The sequence below is a fragment of the Camelus bactrianus genome, chromosome 17, assembly GCF_048773025.1.
Source record: "Camelus bactrianus isolate YW-2024 breed Bactrian camel chromosome 17, ASM4877302v1, whole genome shotgun sequence".
Classification (NCBI taxonomy): domain Eukaryota; kingdom Metazoa; phylum Chordata; class Mammalia; order Artiodactyla; family Camelidae; genus Camelus; species Camelus bactrianus.
In genome coordinates, this window is record NC_133555.1 from 15,808,042 (window position 1) to 15,828,969 (window position 20,928).

The following is a 20,928-nucleotide window of genomic DNA, read 5'->3' on the forward strand; positions in this document are numbered from 1 at the left end:
TTCAGGTGGATCTCCAGGGGATCTTGGCCAAATGCAGGTTCTGATTAAGTCGGTAGGTCTCAGATGGGACCAGAGCATCTTCGCTGGAACGAGCTCCCAGGCGATGCTGACGCTGTGGAGAGATGAGAGCGTCCATGGTTGGTCTCAGCCTGGCTGCATGTTAGAATCACCGAGACGCTCCCACCAAATACAGTGTCTGGTCCCCCACCATCCCCTTCCCCACAAATATTCTGATTGAATTGGTTCTGGCAGGAGCTGAGGTTTCAAGTTTAAATAATCTTCCCCAGTGATTCGGTTATACAACCAGAATTGAAAACCAATGGTTTAGTCCATGCTCCTCACCTTCTAGGGCTTTCGGCAGGGAACTATATAATTTATCATCCAAGCTGGAACACATTTTAGAGTGAAAAGGGTCACAGATGATAATGACACATGTTCAGCAGATGTAAACTTGGGTTATCCTAAGGAAATCCGATGTGTAGTCAATTTAGCTGTAGCGTGGTGGGACCCAGCCCTGCCCAAGGTCACATAGGTGATTAGTGATAGATCGTGGGCTTGGAATCCGGGTTCCTGACTCTTTTTTAAAATCGAAGTATAGTTGATTTATGTTGTGTTAGTTCCAAGTGTACAGCAAAGTGATTCATTTGTACGTATATATACATACCTACATATATTCTTTTTCAGATTCTTTTCCATTATAGCTTATTGCAAGATATTGAATATAGTTCCCTGTGCTGTACAGTAGATCCTTGTTGGTTATCTATTTTATATATAGTAATGTGTATCTGCTAATCCCAAACTCCTAATTTAGCTCTCCGCCTGACCCCTTTTCCCCTTTTAACCATAAGTTTGTTTTCTATGACTGTGAGTCTATTTCTGTTTTGTAAATAAGTTCATTTGTATCATTTCTGTAGATTCCACTTACAAGTGGCATCTTATGATATTTGTCTTTGACTTACTTCATTTAGTATGATAATCTCTAGGTCCATCCATGTTGCTGCAAATGGCATTATTTCATTCTTTTTCCTACTGATGGACATTTAGATTGCTTCCATTCTTTACTATTGTAAATAGTGCTGCTATGAACATTGGGGTGTGTGTATCTTTTCGAATTAGAGTTCTTATCTTTTCAAGATGTATGCTCAGGAGTGGGATTGCTGGATCAGATGGTAACTCTAATTTTAGCTTTTTAAGGAACCAACATGCTGTTCTCCATAGTGGCTGCACCAATTTACATTCCCACCAACAGTGTAGGAGGGCTCCCTTTTCTCCACATCCTCTCCAGCATTTATTATTTGTAGACTTTTTGATGATGGCCGTTCTGACTGGTGTGAGCTGATACCTCACTGTAGTTTTAACTTGCATTTCTCTAACAATTAGCGATGTTGCCAGGCTCTTAACTGAGTTCTCATATCACTTCCTCATAATCTCAATTACTCAGTCTGTGAAATGGGAATAAGAATGCTTCTTTTGTCAACTCTAATCTAGGGTGACTATGAGTATAGGAGACCATAATCCACCCAAATGTGCTGTAAAAGGTTGAGCAGTCTATGAACTTGGAAGGCATTTTTATCATTGTGAGTCTGTGGTTACCGGAGCCAGTCTGGGATCTACGCTTCTCGAGTTAGAGTGTCCACAGCTATTTGAATAATAAATAATAAATGGGGCTTATTAGTTACAATAACCTTGACAAAGTAGAAAAGTAAGGAGACGGGAACCAGAAAGGCATTTAATAGAAGTGTCGTTCCGTGGATCAAAGCTGAGCCGAGGCAGGCTCTTAAGGCGAGGGAAGATAAGAATCTCAGAGTGGCCCACAAGCTAAATGGGAATCAATAATGTTGTCTCTGGAAACAATGAAGTTAGTCTGATACACAAATAGAAGCCTGGTCTGTCTAAAACAGTGAGATCATCGGACTGGACCTCTCGGATCTGAGGAGGGTGTCAGCATAGAGAAGGGTAGAGATGTCCCTGGAATGGAAATTATCATGGTGGGGGGGATGGGAGGTGGGGGGCTCCAGATGAAATCCCTTCCAACATGCACATTCTGCAGATGAGAACACTGAGGCCCAGCAATGCTGAGTGAGTCACCCAACAACCAGTGATTTACTGATGGACCCCATACTGGGCTCAAGGTCTCGGAGCAGTCACTCCCAAGTCTCCCCCTTGCGTGTTGATGTCAGAAGAAATGCTGATGAGAACTTAAATGACAATAAGGCCATTATAATACCCACCAAACTGACAGTAATCCTCTATTCCCATTGAACGCCCATCCCTCTCTTTTTATGGTTGGACTGTTCCAGGCGAGAACTAAACTTCTCTCCCGATCCCCACGCTGCATTCAGTTAATAGGTCTCTTTAGTCTGTTTTCATCTCTAACAGTTTTTCTTCCCTTTTTTATGCTAGTCATTAGTTTAAAAAAGAAAACTTGGGTTATCTGGCCTGTAGAACGTGCCACCTTACAGATTTAACTGATTGTTTCCACGCGGTGATTTTGAACATGCCCCGCCGTTCCCTGGAGTTCCTGTAAACTCCAGAACTTGACTCAGTTCCTATCCGTCATCTGTGGCTACACTCCTTTGTAGGCGATGCCCAGTCCTTTCCCCTGCACCCTGTCAGGAGGCTCGTAATGTAATGGTGGGTGGTATCCATCAGAAATACACCCTGTGCCATTTAAAAGGGGACTAGTTATATGTCATTAGACATTTGTTCAAACCCACAGAGTGTACAACGCTAAGAGTGAACCCTGCAGGGAGGGTATAGCTCAGTGGTAGGGCATGTGCTTAGCATGTACGAGGTCCTGGGTTCAATCCCCAGTACCTCCATTAAAAAAATTAAATAAATACATAAATAAACCTAATTACTACCTCCTCCCAAAAGAGTGAACCCTAATGTGAACTTTGGCCTCTGGGTCATAAAGATGTGTTCAGGTAGCTTCATCGATTGTACACATGTACCCACATTGATTGTACCCCACGTTGGTGGGGCATGTTGATGGTGGGGAGGCTGTGTGTGCAGGAGTAGGAGTTATAGAGAAATCTCTGTGTTTTCCCCTCAAAGAAGTTCCATAATAAAAATTAAACAAAAATATTGCTGAGAATGCCCCTAAGAAGATGTGGCAGACATGGTTGTTTCTAACCCAGGATTCGTCCCCTGTGACTCTCTCTTTCCTCAAAGAATCTCAGTTCTGTGCAAGCAGAGCTCACCGGGCTACCTGGCCAGGTGTGGCAGCGGCTCCAGTCCCAGGAGTGAAGGAAGCCCTTCATTTTCTTCAGTGGCTGCTTCATGGGATGGCCCGGGGAGGACATTCAACAGAGGAAAGGCTCATAAAATCTCTCTTATGTTCACTCTCTCTGTCTTTCATTTTTACAACAAGCCAATGAGAATATTAGCATCCCCACTTTATGATGATTGCAAGGCTTAGAGAATCACGGAGCCCCGGGTCACTGGCCAGAAGGCTGAGGTCTGTGCGGAGAGCCTACGTTCTTAGCCGCACTGATGCTGCACCCCTAGGTCTGGTTTTGCACGATGTCACTGGGTTTTCTCTCTAGGTTGGTTGAACTTCAAAGAAATTTGTGATTGGGGGACAGACCGGGAACAAGAGATAGAATTTCTGACGTTGGAGAAACAATGTAACCTATGGTGATATTTTCCACATTTTTCTGACTGTAAGAATCTTCTAGAGTGTGTGTTAAGATGCAGATTCTGCAGAAGGGGCCTGATAATCAACCGTTTTAGCAAAACATCTTCCTCCCCCGTATGAGTCTCACAATCAAGCAAGTTAGAAAAGCACTACCTCCTGGCACTGAATACGGGCCCAGAAAGAGTGGATTTCCAGGCAGAGCAGATTTACTAAATCTAAGCAAGAGAAAGAGACCCTGAAGTTCTGCTGGTTCCCCGTGACCTGCAGGCGCTGGGCAGCAAGTCCTGATTACACACACAGTGGATCCATTTAGAGGTGGGTCCGTTCAGGGCATCACAACCTCCCACGGGGCCAGGCCATCCCACCCGCACCTGGTAACTAAGTTGGTAACTAGGCACCGGGGAAGGAACCTTGCCCCTCAGCCCACAGCTGATTGGACCCTGTCAAATCCTTTCTTCCCAGAATTTTTAATTAAAAATTCTAGACTAGCTGTTGCTGGGTGCCAGCTCTGTAAATTCACATGAGATTATGGTCAGTACAGAGGAGAGAGAGAGGAGGGGGATGGCCAAGGAAGGAGGGGGAGGGGAAAGGGGGGGTAGAAATAAGAAAACAAGCAAGTAGAAAAAGGAGACAGAGTTTAATGGGTTAAAGATATATACTCACCCAGAACCTCAAAATGGGATCTTTTTTGGAAAAATGATTTTTGCAGACATATTTAAGTTAAGGATCTAAAGATGAGATGATCCTGGGATTAGGGTGGGCTCTCAGTCCAATGGCTGGTGTCCTTATAAATGAAAGGGGAGGGAGATTTGGCACCCAGAGGGAAAGGCCATGTGAAGACAGGGCAGGGATTGGAGAGATGTGTTTAGCAGCCAAAACACATTCTAAAAGAACACCCAGGATGGCCAATGGCCACCAGAAAGTGAGAGAAAAGCAGGAACTAATTCTCCTTCAGAATCTCCAGAAGGAACCAACCCTGGGAACACCTTGATTTCAGACTTCCAGCCTCCAAAACCGTGAGAGCATAAATGTCGTTTTAAGCCACCAAGTTTGTAGTGATTTGTTATGGCAGCCCTAGTGGCTCAATGAAGGTGAAAAAATAAAAATTTTTAAAACTTAAGAAATTAAATTAAAGGATTAAAAAGTAATGAAATTGGCCTCCCAGGATCGTGGGAGCACTCTTTGAGATGTGCGTATGGTGCCCTGGCACACAGTAGGTGCCCAGTGAGCAGGGGATGAGTCCAGTGACTTTCCCTGGTCATCATTCAGCCGAGGGAGAGCTCAGCAGGTGGTCAGGCCCAGAACCCTGAGGAGCCCACGAAAGAGAAAAGGGGGTAGGGGTGGGGCAAAGAAGAGATAAGTTACCAACAAATTCATAAGATGGTGAGAAATTTCTTAAGGATCATCTGCATCCCAACCCAAAGCAGTTTCAAAAAGGAGCTGTTAAGTTGTGTTTCATATTCCCCGTTAGTTCTACACATATTTCCTGAGTACCTGCCATGTGACAGGCCAGGTGACCACTAAAGGGGACGCTGTCATGGACAAGAGAGAAGCCCTCCTCTTGGTGCTTCCAGACTAGCAGAGATGTGCATTTACGTGGGCAGATTCCACCCATTGTGACGAGTGGAGGGGGGAGGGAGTACAGAATGCTGGCTGAGCCTGTAAAAGGGTCACCTCGCCTAGTTTTTTGTGTTTTGTTTTCATTTGGGGGGCAGGGGGTCGTAGAGAAGTCTTCCTGAAAGACGTGACCCATAAGCTGAGCCCTAGAGCTACCTGGTCTAGCATATTGCAGGCCAGGGAAGCAATATGCAAAATCCCAGAGGTGTGAAAGAGAGGGGGCTGCCTGGGAGACACTGTGAAAATGTTTGAGTGGCTGGAGTACCTTTGGTAGGGTTGGGCACTGTTATGGAGGGGAGGAGACCAGAAAGGTCAACCAAGCTTACTTCACAAAGGGCCTTCTCTGCCCTAGTGAGGAGTCTGGAGGGTGTCGAGCTGAGGGGGTTTCATTGTCAGGTTTGCATTTCAGAAGAAGCGTGGGGGCTGTCGTGTCTATAAGTAGACGGTTGCTCTGGGCAGGCAAAGCCAGCCTCCCACTCTGGAACAGGAGCTGACCTTCTCAGTAGAATTGCCCTCACCCTCCTAGCAAGGCCTCTCGTTTGGTCAAGGGATCACGGAAGCCCATTTCTGCCCAGCTCTGAAAGGCAGAGCTCCCACAGTCAGGGCACCATGGATTCCAAGTCTCAGAGGGTCGGGGACTCTCAGGATTGCTGCCAGGAGCTCCCCTACAGCACCTGGCCGGGTGCCTTGCATGAGGCAGGAACTCAAACAATGCTTGTTGAGCTTCTGAGGCTGCCCCCACCTTGCTTTACTTTTCCTTAATCTCTAGGTCTGCAATGGACCGAGAAAGTCAGACTCGTACATACACTACACAACTGACACTTAAAGCTCTAAGTGTCTTTGTGATTTGTGGCCAACATTCAACTCTCTGGCTGATGGAGGCTCATTTCTCAAAGAGGATTCTTTGCTCTGGTGTTATTAGTGAGAATGAGGGTCACCCAGGGGGTGAGTTAAAGTGCAGATTCATGAGATTCCCACCCTCTCCTCTGGGAATTTTGATTCAGTAGGTGTATCAGTCAGCATTTGCTTGTTTATGCTGCAGTAACAAATAACTCCGCACATCTCAGTGGCTCATAACAAGAAAAGGTTTGTTTCTCACTCACATTACATATTGACTGTGATGTGAAACAATAACATTTTTATTGTATCAGTCAGTCTGCCATACTTTCTTCACTTAAGGACATAGACTGAAGGAACAGTCTCTAGAGGGGACATGCCACTCTTGTATCAAAGGTGAATAATCATCTTACAGGAAAGAAGAGCAAATGACTGGGAACAGTAATACTTTCTACCACACGTCGTCTTGACTGGGGCCCAGGACTATGCATTTTTAATAGTACATGCAGGTGAATCTGTTGCAGGAGGTTTGAGGGCCACACTTTGAGGGCTGTCACATGTTATGATAAAGACATTGGTCTGGACTAGTTTCTCAGTGTGCAGAGTTGGGCAGTTTCCTTGCCTCTCTGCCTGACCCCTATATCTTCACTTGTGCTGTTCCCTGTCTTCTTTTGCTATTTCATCTTAGAATCCTTCTAGGGCCCGAGGGCTCCACAGTCAAGCCTTTGATCTTTCTCTCCTACCCTCAGCTTTGTTTTCTGCTAAATAACACAAATAAATCTGGTTTCAAAAAATAATGCATGTAAATGGGCATGCATGAGTTTAGGAGTTCTCCCTGCCTGAGCAGGTATTTGCATTTTGACCAGGTTGTTTGCATGATGCAGAACTCCTGAAAGGATGAGAATTTCGTGAATGAAGAGGACTTCAGGGACCTTAACCAGTTGTAATGGATGGTATTATTAGGGCGCCGTCCTCCAGCCACCCTCCTCCATGGACGGCCCGTCTCTCTGCTCCCTCGTGCTTGTCTCTGGCACTGCACCTGCCACCTGATGTTATAATAGTCTATTCAGCTCTGTCTCCTTTGCTGGATGATGAGGTCCTTGAGGGCAGAAGCTTTGAGGTCTTCTTTCTTTCCTCTGCATGCAAAAAGGTTTAATGAATGAATGCATGTTTGTTTCCTGCGTCTCACTGCAACTCACTCTTGGAGCATTTTTTTAAGTCGGCTTTTTTTTTTTTTTTCTTATTTACTGGCATTTCTTGCTTGCTTGCTTGCTTGCTTGCTGTCTTGCTGTCTTTCTCTTTTTCCTTCTTGCTCTCTTTCTTTGTTTTTTATAGTTGATTTACAATATTGTATATTTCAGGTATACAGCGAAGTGATTCATTTATACATATATACATATATATCTATATTCCTTTTTTCAATTCTTTTCCATTATAGTTTATGACAAGATATTGAAAATAGTTCCCTGTGCCACACAGTACATTCTTGTTGTTTGGCATCTCTTTCTGATTCCTTAGAACTGCACTTTCCAACGTGGTAGCCACCAGCCACACATGCTACTGAGCAGTGGGACTGTGGCTACTCGGAACTGACATGTAAAACACTAGACTTCAAGCACTAGACTTCAGAGACTTAGCATGAAGAAAAAGTGTAAGCTATCTCATTGTATTTAAATATCTCATTCATATCTCATTCATAATTTTATATTGATTATAGGTTATAATGATATTTAAGAAGAATATTATTTAAATTAAATTATTGTTTAATATTTAATTATTAAAATGATTAAAGCTTATCTCCTCCTACTTTGGATAAGGCAGCTACCAGAAAATTTTAAATTACACGATGTGGCCTGCATTGTATTACTGTTGGACAGTGCTGCCTTGGAGGGTTCTTAGCTTCCCAATCACATCTGCAAGTTGTCTTCACTTCCCTGGGGAGTAATTCACTTGAGTCCGGAAGCAGAGATTCATTTCAAGGAGCACAGGAGCACCTGACAGGAGCTTTTCCTCTCTCGGCCTTTGAGTCCCTTCAACACGGGTTTTTTCCCTTCCATTTTCTCTGGTGGGGAGGATGCCATCAACCTGCCAATTCCAGCAGCTCAGTCCTGCTTGAGCCAGAGCGTCATTCCTGTCTGCATCGGGTCTGTAGCAGAGGTTCTTTTTAGTTCTGGTTGGCCGAGTGGGTCTTGTTCCTAAGCCTGAAAAGCCCTATTCTGGGATGACTTCATAAGTGGGGTCGACAGGCATGAAACAGTTAGAGGAGGAAGTGACTGCAACCCTCCCGGGAGAGGGGGCACCTTCAGGGAGTGGGGAGCTCAGTGGCTGCCAGGAAGCAGGAGGGGCTTCCCAGCTGGGAATCTGCTGATTCTTGATCTGGGTGCTGGTTATGTGGGTACCATCACTCTATGAAAAGTCATCAAACAGTGTACATTTATGATTTGTTCCCTTTTCTGTAGGTATGCTTCTATTTTATTAAAAATTTTACATAGTAAGACAAATAGGATATGTGTGAGATTCTCAAAAAGTACAAAAAGGAGAGAGAATGAAAGCCCTGTGGAGATGAGTCTCTAGGATTGACTATGAAAACAATCGTCCATTGTTTCATTTTTTAAATATGGCACATGTGACAAAATTAAATACAGCATTTGTGACAGACACTTAAGATGCCCTGTGATCCACCTGTGGTTTTGTCCTATGTGATGCCCTCCCTTGAGTGGGGGCAGAACTTGTGACTGGCTTCGAACCAGGAGAACACAGAAGGGTGACTGGATGCACATGATGACAGGTACATGATTCCAGTATGTAGATGTACGTTGCTGCAGACTCTGCATCCTTTATTGGCTTGGAGGAAGCAAGAATCCAGGTTGGGGAACCAAGTGTGGGAATGACACCCCACGACACCCCATGTGGTGTCCTCTAGGGGCTGCCAGTGGCCTCTGGCCAACAGTTAGCAAGAAACTGAAACCATCAATCTTAAGCCACAAGAAACTGATTTCTGCCAAGAACCTGAAGGAGCTTGAAAGCAGATCCTTCCCCAGTCAAGCCTCTAAAGAGACTGTAGCCTTGGCTGACATCTTGATTGCACCCTGGTGAGACCTAGATGGAGGACCCAGCTAAGTCCCACCAGTACTCCTGACACGAGATAACTGGGAGCAAATAAATGTGGGTTGTTTTAAGCTGCTAAATTTGTGGTAATATTGGTGCACAATAATAGAAAAATATTATGGCACCAAAGGAAAAAAAAAATGCAGTCCAGCACCAGATCTGCAGTGGGTTGTCAGCTGAAGTTTGTTGAAAGAACCCTAAGATATGAGATTTTCCTCTCTCTCTCTCTCTCTCTCACACACACACACACACAAATAAGCCTCAGGTACCCCTTATGGATGACTTAATGTGGAAAGGGAAAAAATCTTTTTGAAAATAAATTTTTAAAAATGAAGTTAATATACATTCATTATAGAAATTTTAGAAAGTACAGATTAGCAAAAAGAATATTAAGCCACCAAGTTTTTCACTGAACATGTATTAGTTTCGTAATATCTGTCAGTTATCATTATTGACATATATAAATGGCATTGACTTCATGTGCTTATAAAAATAATACTTTTTCGTTATAACAAAGTCTGGAAAGCATAGAAAAATAATATGAAGAAATTGAAGTCATCCGTAACCCTCCTCACAGAGAAAATCCCTGGGGACATTGTTTTATGTCATCTGTACACACATGTGTATTAGTCTGTTCAGGCTGTCCTAACAAAATACCATAGACAGCATTTCTCTCAGGAGATTTGGGGGCAGTGTCGGAGGTGGGGACTCTTTCCCGTAACCACCTCTGGCTGTGACTTTCAGTTTAGATTTACATCATCTTTGTCTCCTGTCCCTCTCTGCCGCACCCCAATCCTCCTCTCCCCAAACTTCCACCAACTCAGGCTTAAGGCTCTGTGTAGGACAGACTCTGCTGAAGGATCAGGACAACATCAGGGCTTACAGGACGCCAGAGCAAACACCTTTAAACCGTTAGTAAGAGTCTTTACATCATTCCTACCTCCAGGGGCTGGTCGCTGTTTTTCTTCTCCATTTGGGCTCCGGCTGCCCACCCTCTCGCTACCCCATCCCTCCCCTCCCCTCCCCAGCTTCCAGCCTCCAGCCTCACTTGTTCATTCACCTGCAGTGTTCTTTAGCGGTCTCTTGGTTTCATTCCTATCCCAACCTTGCCTTGCCCAGAGGGATAGCTTTCTACAATCTAAATGTTTCATCAGGAAGTTTTGCTGAACAAAAACACTTGTCTCCTGGAAAAGGAATTCAGCCAGTTCTTCCCTTCTCCCTACTACAGAGGCTGAACGGTTAAGAGCACCAGCTTTGGAAGTAGGTGTTCTGAGTTCTTACCTTGGATTTTCCCTTTGCTGGTGGTTGACCTTAGAAGGATAATCTCACCTCTTGCTACTCCAGATGTGGTCCATGAACCAGGGCTGTCAGCATCAATTGGGAGCTTACTATAAGATGCAGACTCTCAGGCCAGCCCCAAACATCCTGAATAAGGATCTGCATTTTACTCAGAACTCTAGGTGAATTGTTTGCACATTGCCATCTTGGAAGCCCCATTCTAAGATCTCTGAGCCTCAACTTCCTGGTTTGTAAAATACAGATAATGCCTGGGGTAGGGAGGGGGCTGTAAAAATTACATGAGATAATGCATGCAAACATAAGCCTGCCTTGGAGAGCCTTCAATAAATGGTAGCTAATATTATTAGCTATTAAGCTGTAACAGCTCTATTCCTGCGTGAGGGATTGTTATTCTAGCCCAAAATAGAACCTCTCAGGATGCCAGGACCCTCAGGGTACAGTGATCACTTGTGCTAGGGCTGGTGGAGGGGAAAGAAGGGGATGTAAGCCCTGAGGTTTCAGGACTTCAGAGCTGGGGAAGGGAGAGGTGAGCCTGGTCGCTGCTAAGCAAATGACAGATGTTCATGTTTCAGCTCTGCAAACTCACGCCTGTGCGCTTTTCTGTGCTGGGGGCCAGGCATGGGCACTAGATCAATGCACTGGATCTACTTGGTGTGACATGTTTACTCATGGCGAGTAGTTGAAAACATCATTTGCGTGTTAGAAATGGATCTAGACAGAGTACATACAGTATGGTTCTATTTATAGCAAGTTCTACAACAGACAAAACTAAACGGAGGTGATACAAATCAGAATATTGCTTGCTTGTGGGAGGGTGGGGGGGATTGACTGGAAAGGGGCTTGAGGGAACTTTCCAGGGGAATGGCAACGTTCTAGATCTCAACTGGCATGGCGGTGATAGCTGTCAAATATGCATCGACATATACCTTGCAATGAATTAGCTAAAATTTAATTCATTTTAATTCATTTAAAACAGAAATGGGGAATAGAAGGGAGAGATCACAGGACCACCCCCCCCACCTCATTTTCTCTATCTGGAAATTAGCCAGACCCTCCACAACGATGGCCCTCTGCCCTAAGCCCAACGTTAGTCAATCGCCTGCAACCTGGGGCCAGTGTAGACAATGCCCAGGATGGTAGGGGATGAAATCCTCAGTCACACTTGCCCAGGGTTCTTGGGGCTGGATTCCCTGGACCCTGGCTCATGCATCTCAGCGAGGAGGCATCTAAGAGGGGAGCCACCTGAAACTGTCTCCTTTCACAGGCACCTGTATGTCCCAGGCCACACAGCCTGCAGCTTCTGTTTGTTCCCAAATTATTACAGCACAGCCCGCACTGGGTTCATGGAGGGAAATTTGTTCCTCCCGGTTTCCTGTGGACTGTGAGCATTTCCCATGGCGCTGCTTTGCCCCTCCCTGGGCACAGTCCCCCACCTTTCCCTCTCCAGGCTGCTGGCCTTGCCCTGTCACTCCATAAACTTGGCATCAGGCAGTCACTGCCAGGCTGGGCGGTCTTCCAATTGTCACCTTTTTCAGGCCGGGGGAGGAGCCCTGAATTCCCTGCCCACCGCAACCTGTGTCCCAGACCATCTCCCATTCCCCTGGACACCCTGGGGACCATACTTTATCCTAACACAAGTCTTGGCCCTGAAAAGAGAATATTTTCTCTTAAGTCTTCATTGCTAGTCTCAGGATGAACTTCTTCCTGGGAGAATCAGCAGTGGGATGTTTACTCTGTCAGGGGAAACTCCACTTCCGCCCTCAGTGGGAAAAACCCCAGAGAGTGGGCGGATTATTCAGAACACACACACACACACACACACACACACACACACACACACACAGAGCACAGAAAGAGGAAATGACTTCTGCTTGGTGGTTAATGACAGAACACAGGTCTCCTGACTTCCAGGCCAATTTTTGTTTCCTCGTTTGGGACTGAAATTCCAGCCTCCGCTGGAGGACTTACTCTGCCTGTGACTCCACTGCACAGTTCTGGCAAGCCGCTTAATGTCTCTGCAGCTCAGCTCCTTGACAGTAATTGGGGCTGATAATAGTTATCTACTTCATAGGGATATTTAGCAGCTCAATTAGTAAAAGCTTCTGAAGTGCTTGAGTCCTGTCATTAGCGGTAATGGAATACGTCTGCCGCTGTGGGCCGAGCTGTTGGCTCTTGGTGGGAAATGCTCTTTCCAAGGAAGAATAAAGATGCAAACTCTAGGGACCTGGGAAAACAGGAATAGAGCCCAATGCTCTTAGGTGTTTCCAAACCCTTCATGTCATTTGACTTTTAAGAAAGGATTTTTCTCAACTGAGACGTTTCTGCCCAACAACCTGATTCTTGCGTCTATAGCTGTGGACAGACACATCCTCAGAGTGACTGCATTGCATGGATTTGTGGACATCAAGTAGGGACAAGAAAGTGATGGGGAGAGGCTGCCTCAGGTTCTTAGAAATGAAGCTGTGCTTAGAGTTGCCCAAGTAAAACTTGTCCCCAGTGGTTATAGTTAGCCGTCTACATTAGTTAAGAAACAGGGTAAGCGACTGAACAGAGATCCCAAGTTGTGGTGGCTCTCTCCTGTCACAGTCCTGAGGTGGCAATTCAGGGCCCAGTTGGATCACTCTGTTCCCACCACATGGCTTCTGCTTGTGAGTCTACTTCTCATCTTCCCAACCAGTAGGAAGAGGGAAAGGGACCAGAAACACACCCCTGTTGTTTTCTAAAGATTCAGAATGGGTACTAGCATCACTTTGCAGCCCATTGCATAGTCTCATGGCCACAGAGAATAATTACAAGGGAGGCTGGGAAGGGTAGCCTTTCCCTGGGCAGTCTTTACACTGAGAGGAGGAGAGGCTAGATTAGGAGGGGACAACAAGCCGTCTACCACCCCATTTTTGAGAGAGATCACGAGACCGGCCGCAAATGTGAAATTGGAGAGGGCCGGAATGTCCGAAACCCCAGCCGGCTCACTGGGAGCAATCAGAGCAGGTGTGGGATGTGAGGATAATTTACTGAGTAGGAATCAAAAGAGGTGCTCAGGCTCCCTGGAAGAAAACGTGGAGATAGAAACTCGCCCCGCTCCACGGAGAACTTTTAACCCCTTTGAAAGATTCGTCCTTAGAAAGCAGTGCTCACTTGTACCCGGGAGTTTGACCAATTTGAGCAGCTTCTTTCCTGCTGGAGGTTTGAGCTTCCAGCTCCTGCTCCTGACTTATCATCGAAGGTGAAGGAGGGGGAGGCCAGAAGTAACTGTCCCAGAGGGTAGCTTCAGTTGTTCATTCACTGAAAGAGGAGTTTGTCTATTTTTTGCAAAAGAAGGAAGAGGGGCAGGGTGGGGGGAGCGGGGAGCAGGGGGAGGAAATGGGGGAGGAAAAGGGGGAGACTGGGAGACACTTCTGCCTGCACTTCAAAACCCCTCTAGGCTGATCTGCAGATTTCTGGAGTAATGCAATTTGCATATTACTTGAATGACAATCTGGCTAGTGGATTAGAATACCCTGAGAAGGAGAAAAACCTCAGCAGATAGTAAAGCTTTATTAAACTGTTGCCATTTGGGGAAAACTTGCTGCTAAGATTTCTAACGAAACAGCCCTGGGATATTTTCAAAGCCTGGTTTTCCCCTCAAAACATTCATGCCTAAGCCCCTCTACTTGTCAAAATTAGACCAGAAAACTGCCGAAGTGGAGAATTTATTTTAAAAGATCATAGGATGGAGCTGGGGACGACAGAGACTGAATCAGAGAAATGAACTTTCTTACTATGAACATTTTAACACGTAAACAAGAGACCAAGCTGCAGCGATCACCAATGCCTGGCCGATCTTACCTGCACATCTCACCCACTCCCTGACTTAGCCCTGGATAATTCTGAGTAAATCCCAGCACTGTATCATTTCATCTATATATTTCAGTGCATATCTCTCAAAGATAAGAACTCTTTTACAAAAGACATAACCATATACATAATCACACTTTAAAATCAATAATTCCTTCATAAGCAAATATGCCATCAGTGGTTAACTTTAATTCCTCCCCTCTCCATCCCTGTTTACAATTTATTTGTTTGCATCGGGACCCAAACAAGGGCTGCTTGCTGCATTGGTTGCTATATGTCTAGATGTCTCTAAGTTTCCTTTAATCTGCAGGTTCCCACTTCGTCTCTTTTTCCCCCATTTAAAATGTAAAGTTTCCCAAAGTCTGGATTCACTGGCTTCATCCCAGTAGTATCACTTCACATGTTCCTCGGTCCCTGAATTTCCTGATGACTCGGGGCTAGATCCTGAGGCTTGGTCTCATGGCTCATTCAGGTTAGATTTGGCTTCACCAGTGTACATTTTTACAGCAGGGGTACATCATGCCTGATTGTCTGTCTGTGACATTAGCAGACGTGGACCATATCATTTGCTCCATCCATGATTTCAATAGGAGCTTGAAAACGTGCTCTCCGAATTCTTTTATTCTTTATTTACTAGCTGGAATCATTCTGTAGACGGCAGTGTTCCCTCCTCAGCTCTATGATTATTACCCTGAGGAAGAGTTCTACTGGAAGCACAGGATAAATGCTTGACTTTTCCCCTTTATTGGCCAGTTTTCAGAGTAATGCATTATTTCCTCATCATCTTCCAAAAGGAGTGAGAGTTTTCATTTGTTTTTCTTTTTCTGTTTATGAACTCATGAATTTTTACATATACGATGTGATCCAGTCCTCTGTGCTTCTTCTTACTGATAAAGCTCTAGACACCCTATTGTTGGCCAGTGAGAGCGTCTGTAAGTTGACTCCGGAATCCTGTTGACATGACCCCGGCAGTGTCTGATAGCTTCCTTGCTTTCTCGTATGACTAGATGGTCAGGCTTATCTTATACATTTCTTGCCCTAGACCTGGAATCAGTAATTTCCCTAAAGCACCTGATTTCTCTTAGTGGTAAATGGTATTTAGAAAACAGAATCTAGGCAATTCAAACAGTTTTTAACTTGGAAATAAAGTGGAAGCACTGCAAACACAATTTTAATTGCAGGACTAAAAGAAAAATTTGCACAAGAATGTTCCAGAATAGCACTGTCTAATAGAACTTTCTGGGATGATGGCCATAATCCTTTCTCTGAGCTACCTGTTACGGTAGCCGCTAGCTACACCAGAGTTTGGAATGTGGCCATTGCAGTGGAAGAACTGATTTTATTTATTTTTTCTGATTTATTCATTATTTATTTATATAATATCATGAGTTCTTTTTTTTTTTCATACTGAAGTACCATCTGTTACAATGTGTGAATCTCTCGTGTACAGTACAATGTCCCAGTCATGCATATACATACATATATTTGTTTTCATATTCTTTTTCATTCAAGGTTTTTGCAAGATATTGAACATAGTTCCCTGTGCTATACAGCAGAAACTTTTTTTTAATCTATTTTATATTTAGTGGCTAACATTTATAAATCTCAAACTCCCAAATTTATCCCTTCCCACCGCCTTTCCCCGGTAACCATAAGATTGTTTCCTGTGTCTGTGAGTCTGTTTCTGTTTTGTAGCTGATGAACTGATTTTTCAATTTATGTTTTAAAACTCATTTAATTTTGAATATAAATAGTCAGATGTGGCTAGTAAATGCCTTATCAGACAGCGCAGGAAATCCAGAATCTAAATTCCACAGCTACGCTTTTTTAAGCCATGCAAGGCATGGTGGAGGCACCGCAAGACAGAGAACTGAGTAATACACTGTCATTCCTGCAAGAACTTCCCAAAATATTACAGTAAAGGAAGTAAGATAAATCCTCCAATAATTTTAATGTAACCAAGATGGTAATTGCTAGACAAATTGCAGTGTAGTGAGAATTCCAAAGAAGGAAATAATATTCTAATAATCTGGTTACGGTGGTTGGAAGTGGATTCATGGAGAAGATGACATAAAAAAGATACTTTAAAAAATTATTTGGAACCATGGCCTTGGTTATTTTATTTTATCTTGTTTTTAATTTTATTTTGGAGGGTTTTTTTTGTTTTTTTTTTTTCAAAATAAGACCTTTATTTTTTGGAGCAGTTTTACATTCACACCAAAATTGGGTGGAAACTGTATTGCAGAGTTCTCAGATAACCACTGCCCCCACACGTGCACAGCCTCCCCCACCATCAGCATCCCCCACCAAAGTGGCACATGTGTTACAGCTGCTGAACCTACACTGACACATCATAATCACCCAAAGTCCACAGTTGACTTTAGGGTTCACTCTTGGTGTTTTACATCATTTGGGTTTGAATAAAAGCATAAGGACATGTATCCATCACCATAGTATCAGAAGAGTGTTTTCACTGCCCTAAAATTCCTCTGTGTTCCACCTATGATCTCCCTACCCCCACCCCCTGGCATCCACTGGTCTTTTTACTGTCTCCATAGTTTTGTTTTTTCCAGAATGTCGTGTAGTTGGAATTATACAGTATGGAGCCTTTTCAGATTGGCTTCTTTCATTTAGTAACATACATTTAAGTTTCCTTCATGCCTTTTCATTGCTTGCTAGCTCATTTCTTTGCAGTGCTAAATAATATTCCGTTGTCTGGATGTACCACAATTTATTTATCCATTCACCCTTGGAAGGATATCTTGATTGCTTCCAAGTCTTGACAATTATGAATAAAGCTGCCCTAAACATTTGCATGCAGGTTTTTGAGTAGACATACGTTTTCAACTCATTTGAGGAAATCTCAAAGGACATGATAGCTGGATTATATAGTAACAGTGTGTTCAGTTTTGAAAAAATTGCTAAACTGCTGAAGATGCTTTTTAAATTTGCATCATCATCATCCTCCATTATCACAGTAATACCTTTCATTTATTGAGTAATTGCTCTGGACCAAGAATTTCCCATACAATAACTTTCTTGCTTTAATCCTAATAATCCTGTAAAGTAGATGCTTTTAACATCCACTTTACAGGAGAGTAACTGGAGGCTTTAAGAGAATAGTGTCTTGCTCAGGGCCCCGCGACTTCCATGGAGAACTGGAATTCAAACCCGGATCTGTGTCACTCCAACGCCCCATCCTTTACTGCTCTATCAAGCTCTCAGAGCCCAAAAGTTTCACCAAAACTTAAAACGTGTCTCACTGTCTTAGCTTCTTGGACTCCTTGTAAGTAAAGATCACTTTCCCCTCTGTCCCTCTGAAAGCCTGCTTCCCAAGGAGGCTGGTGTTTAGGATAACTTTCCTCTGAGGGTGGAAGGAGAGAGCAGAGGCGACCACGTAGGGAAAGCCTGTGGTAAATGGGAAATGTCCATAAATGGCAGGTGACTCAGCATCCCCCCCGCCACGACTCTCCATGGCCCCAGGTAAGGCTGCATATCCTCTCAAAGCCTCACTCTGATCCCTCAGCAGTCTGATCTCTCCCAGCCTCCCAGTGTGTTTTTGCATCCCCACGGCTTGCTCCATCCTTGGGTCCCTAGTACCTTTCCAAAGCCTTATGCCCAGTGTTACTTCCCTGCCCAACTCTCTGAGTTGGCCTTGGTGAGCTCACCAGGGTCACCCAGTACTCCTTCTGGACATTATCCTTTCCCATCTCTCTTGCTGCCAACTTTGGCCCCAACCCTGGGTGCCATCACAAAGGTTTCTTGGAGCCCAGGCCTGTGCTCCTCCAAGGAGCCAGTTTAGAGAAACCATATCTTCATTTATGGCTAGAACTTTTTTCTGTTGAGCATTAAATTAAAAAAAAAAAATTTAGTGATTTGAGGGTCAGATGCTTGGCTTTATACCCCTGCACTACTGCTCACTAGCAGTGTGTCCCTGGACAAATAATTTAACCTGTCTAAGCCTCGGTGTCCTCGTCTGTAAAGTGAGAATATTAATAGTACTTGCTCATGGGTTTCTTGATAGGCTGAAATGACATAAGGCTCGTAAAACTCTCATTGCAGCACCTGGTGTGCGGTAAGCACTAGATAAATATTAGCCATTAATAATAATGATTATCCAAATAATGATAGCCCTTGGTTTGGGGGAAAGCTGAAACTAAGGGTTAATGTAATTCAGTTACACGAGTGGTATGAGCTCAGAAATAACTGGTGAGCAACGGGTTTCAAGATCAAGGTCTTCTTTTTACCTGATGGATGGCCTTGGGCAAGTCACTTAATTTTCTGGAGCTCGGTGTCCTAACATGTAGAGTGGGCATCATAACCTACTGCTGCCTCTGGGCCTTTGCACTGCCATTCCCTCTGCCCAGATACTCCTGCCAGGGCTCTGCATGGTCTGCCCCCTTGCTTCATTCAGATCCCTGCTCACTTGCCACCTCCTCAGAGAGCCTCCCCCGACACTCAGCAAGACCCCTGCTTGAATTCTTTTACAGAGCTTACCATGACCTCCCATCTACCATACGTGTGCCCTGGGCTGTCTCCCCCGTCCCCTCCCAAGAGTTCAAGCTCAGGTTAGCAGGGATAATTCTAGTCTGTTCACTGCTGGGATCCCAGCTCCAAAGATGGCGCCTGGAACATAATAAACACTCAGTGAACACTGTTCAAAGGAACATGCTAAGAAAGTCTTTTCAAAGTATACAGAGCCCTGAGTGTGTGCGGGCAGTTTCTGGGCCTTCTGGGAAACAACGTGAAAGGCCTGCTGGCTGAAGTCAGCAAGCTGATGCACCTAGATGTTTAACTTTGCTGAGAGAAGCATCTTTTTAGACTGGTACCCAACCCTGCTGATTTGTGATGAGCTTTAAGGAACCCTGCCAGTCTCAGAGGGAGACAGGCCTGCCGTGGTGGAAGTGCTCTAACCAATTCCTTGGTGCTCTGGCCAGTTCTGGTCACGTGTTCCCTCCGTCCTGGGCCCTTCCCGCACCCAAGAGGTTGCAAAAGCCCTCTCTCGCCTCCTTCCCACCATGTGAAGGGCACATAGAAATGCCCAGGGATGTCACGTGCTCACACCACCATGGGACAGTAAAGCCCAGCGCCCCTCCCAGGAAGTTTGCTTTTTAGGCTAATCCCTGACTTGTAATGAGAAATTCTATCTATTGTTATCTGTCATTTCTGAGTGACTCTCGTAATCATTACCTTAGTCAATTATCCCAATAACTCTCCGGTTAAATGAATGCCCTCCCCCGCTTCACCAGTGGAGAAACTGAGACTCTCAAATCTTTGTCCCTTGCCGAGGGTCACACACTTGGCAATGACTTTGAAGCCAGGCTCCTCCCTTGGCCCTTAGTTCCTCGTGCAGGCTGGGCAGTTGACGCAGAGGCTTAGAGGGAAGAGACTGGGAGCAAATCTCTTTGGCTGCTCTTACTCCTAGTAAGGGGATATGTTTCCGAAAGGCTGCTGGCAAATAATTTCGAGGGTTTGGCCAGCTTGAAATAACCAATCTACTTAGAGGTATCAAAACAAGGCGGCAGAGGCTAAATAAGGTAACGTGTCTTGTCAAGAGTGGAGGCCCACGGAAGAGAATAGAATATTTAAAAACTCGTGCTTCATATCATGTTTTACTTACCAGGGCTCTTTTAAAAGTGTGCTACAAATAAAAATCATTGCTGCCCTCACCTTAGAATACAGACATTTAAATATAAATAGATATGGCATTTATACATTTTTGGTTTACGATATGCAACTACACAACTTTGGAAAAAGTAGGTTTCTTATGCACAATTTGGGGGAAAATGGTGAGTTCTTAGCCACAACTTTATGTACAGATTATCTATATGGGGAATTAGGGATTTCTTCTTATGGAAGTTAAATTTTTTAGTCATACAAGTAGCTGCCACTTACATAGCACTTAGGGTGTGCCAGGAACGAGGCTAGTCCCTTCCCATCCTTTTTGACACTTAATCATACAACTCTATTTCCACTCTTCCATCTTATTGACAAAGAGGTAGAAGTTCAGAGAGATTAAGCAACTCACCCGAGCTCACACAGCTGGTGAGCAGCCGGGCCAGCTTTTGGACTGACACTATAGACTGTTAGATCCACAAGGGTGGGAAAAGTTGGGTTTGCCAGGGTGTTACCTGGTGCTCAGAATGGACCCCGTCATTGTAAATGTTCAGTAAATACTGGAATGAAGAATGAATGAATGAAAGGAAGAATCCAACTCTAATCTCCGCAACCCTGCTGAATCTCCTCCTTGCTTTGCTCTGCACACTGTCAGCCTCATGCTCTTTGTAGCTGAATGACACAAGGCGTTAGGATCGAACACTCTCTTATGTAGCAGAATAAATTAGACTTCGGTGTGTTCACATTTTTTTTTAAAATCCATTTTTGGTGGGAAGTGGAGGGCGATGAAGGGATGGCTGTGTATTTCCTGTCTGTATAAACTGGTCATGGTGGAGGGTATAGATAAACAGAGCAGGTCCCTCTGGGTGTATCTGCCAGCAAGTTCTCAGACGTGTCCCCCTTGCTGCTCTGGCTGAGGGAAGCGAACTCTGGAATCAGTGTCTGCTAACTCTCAAGGCAGGGGTCGGGGGGAGTAG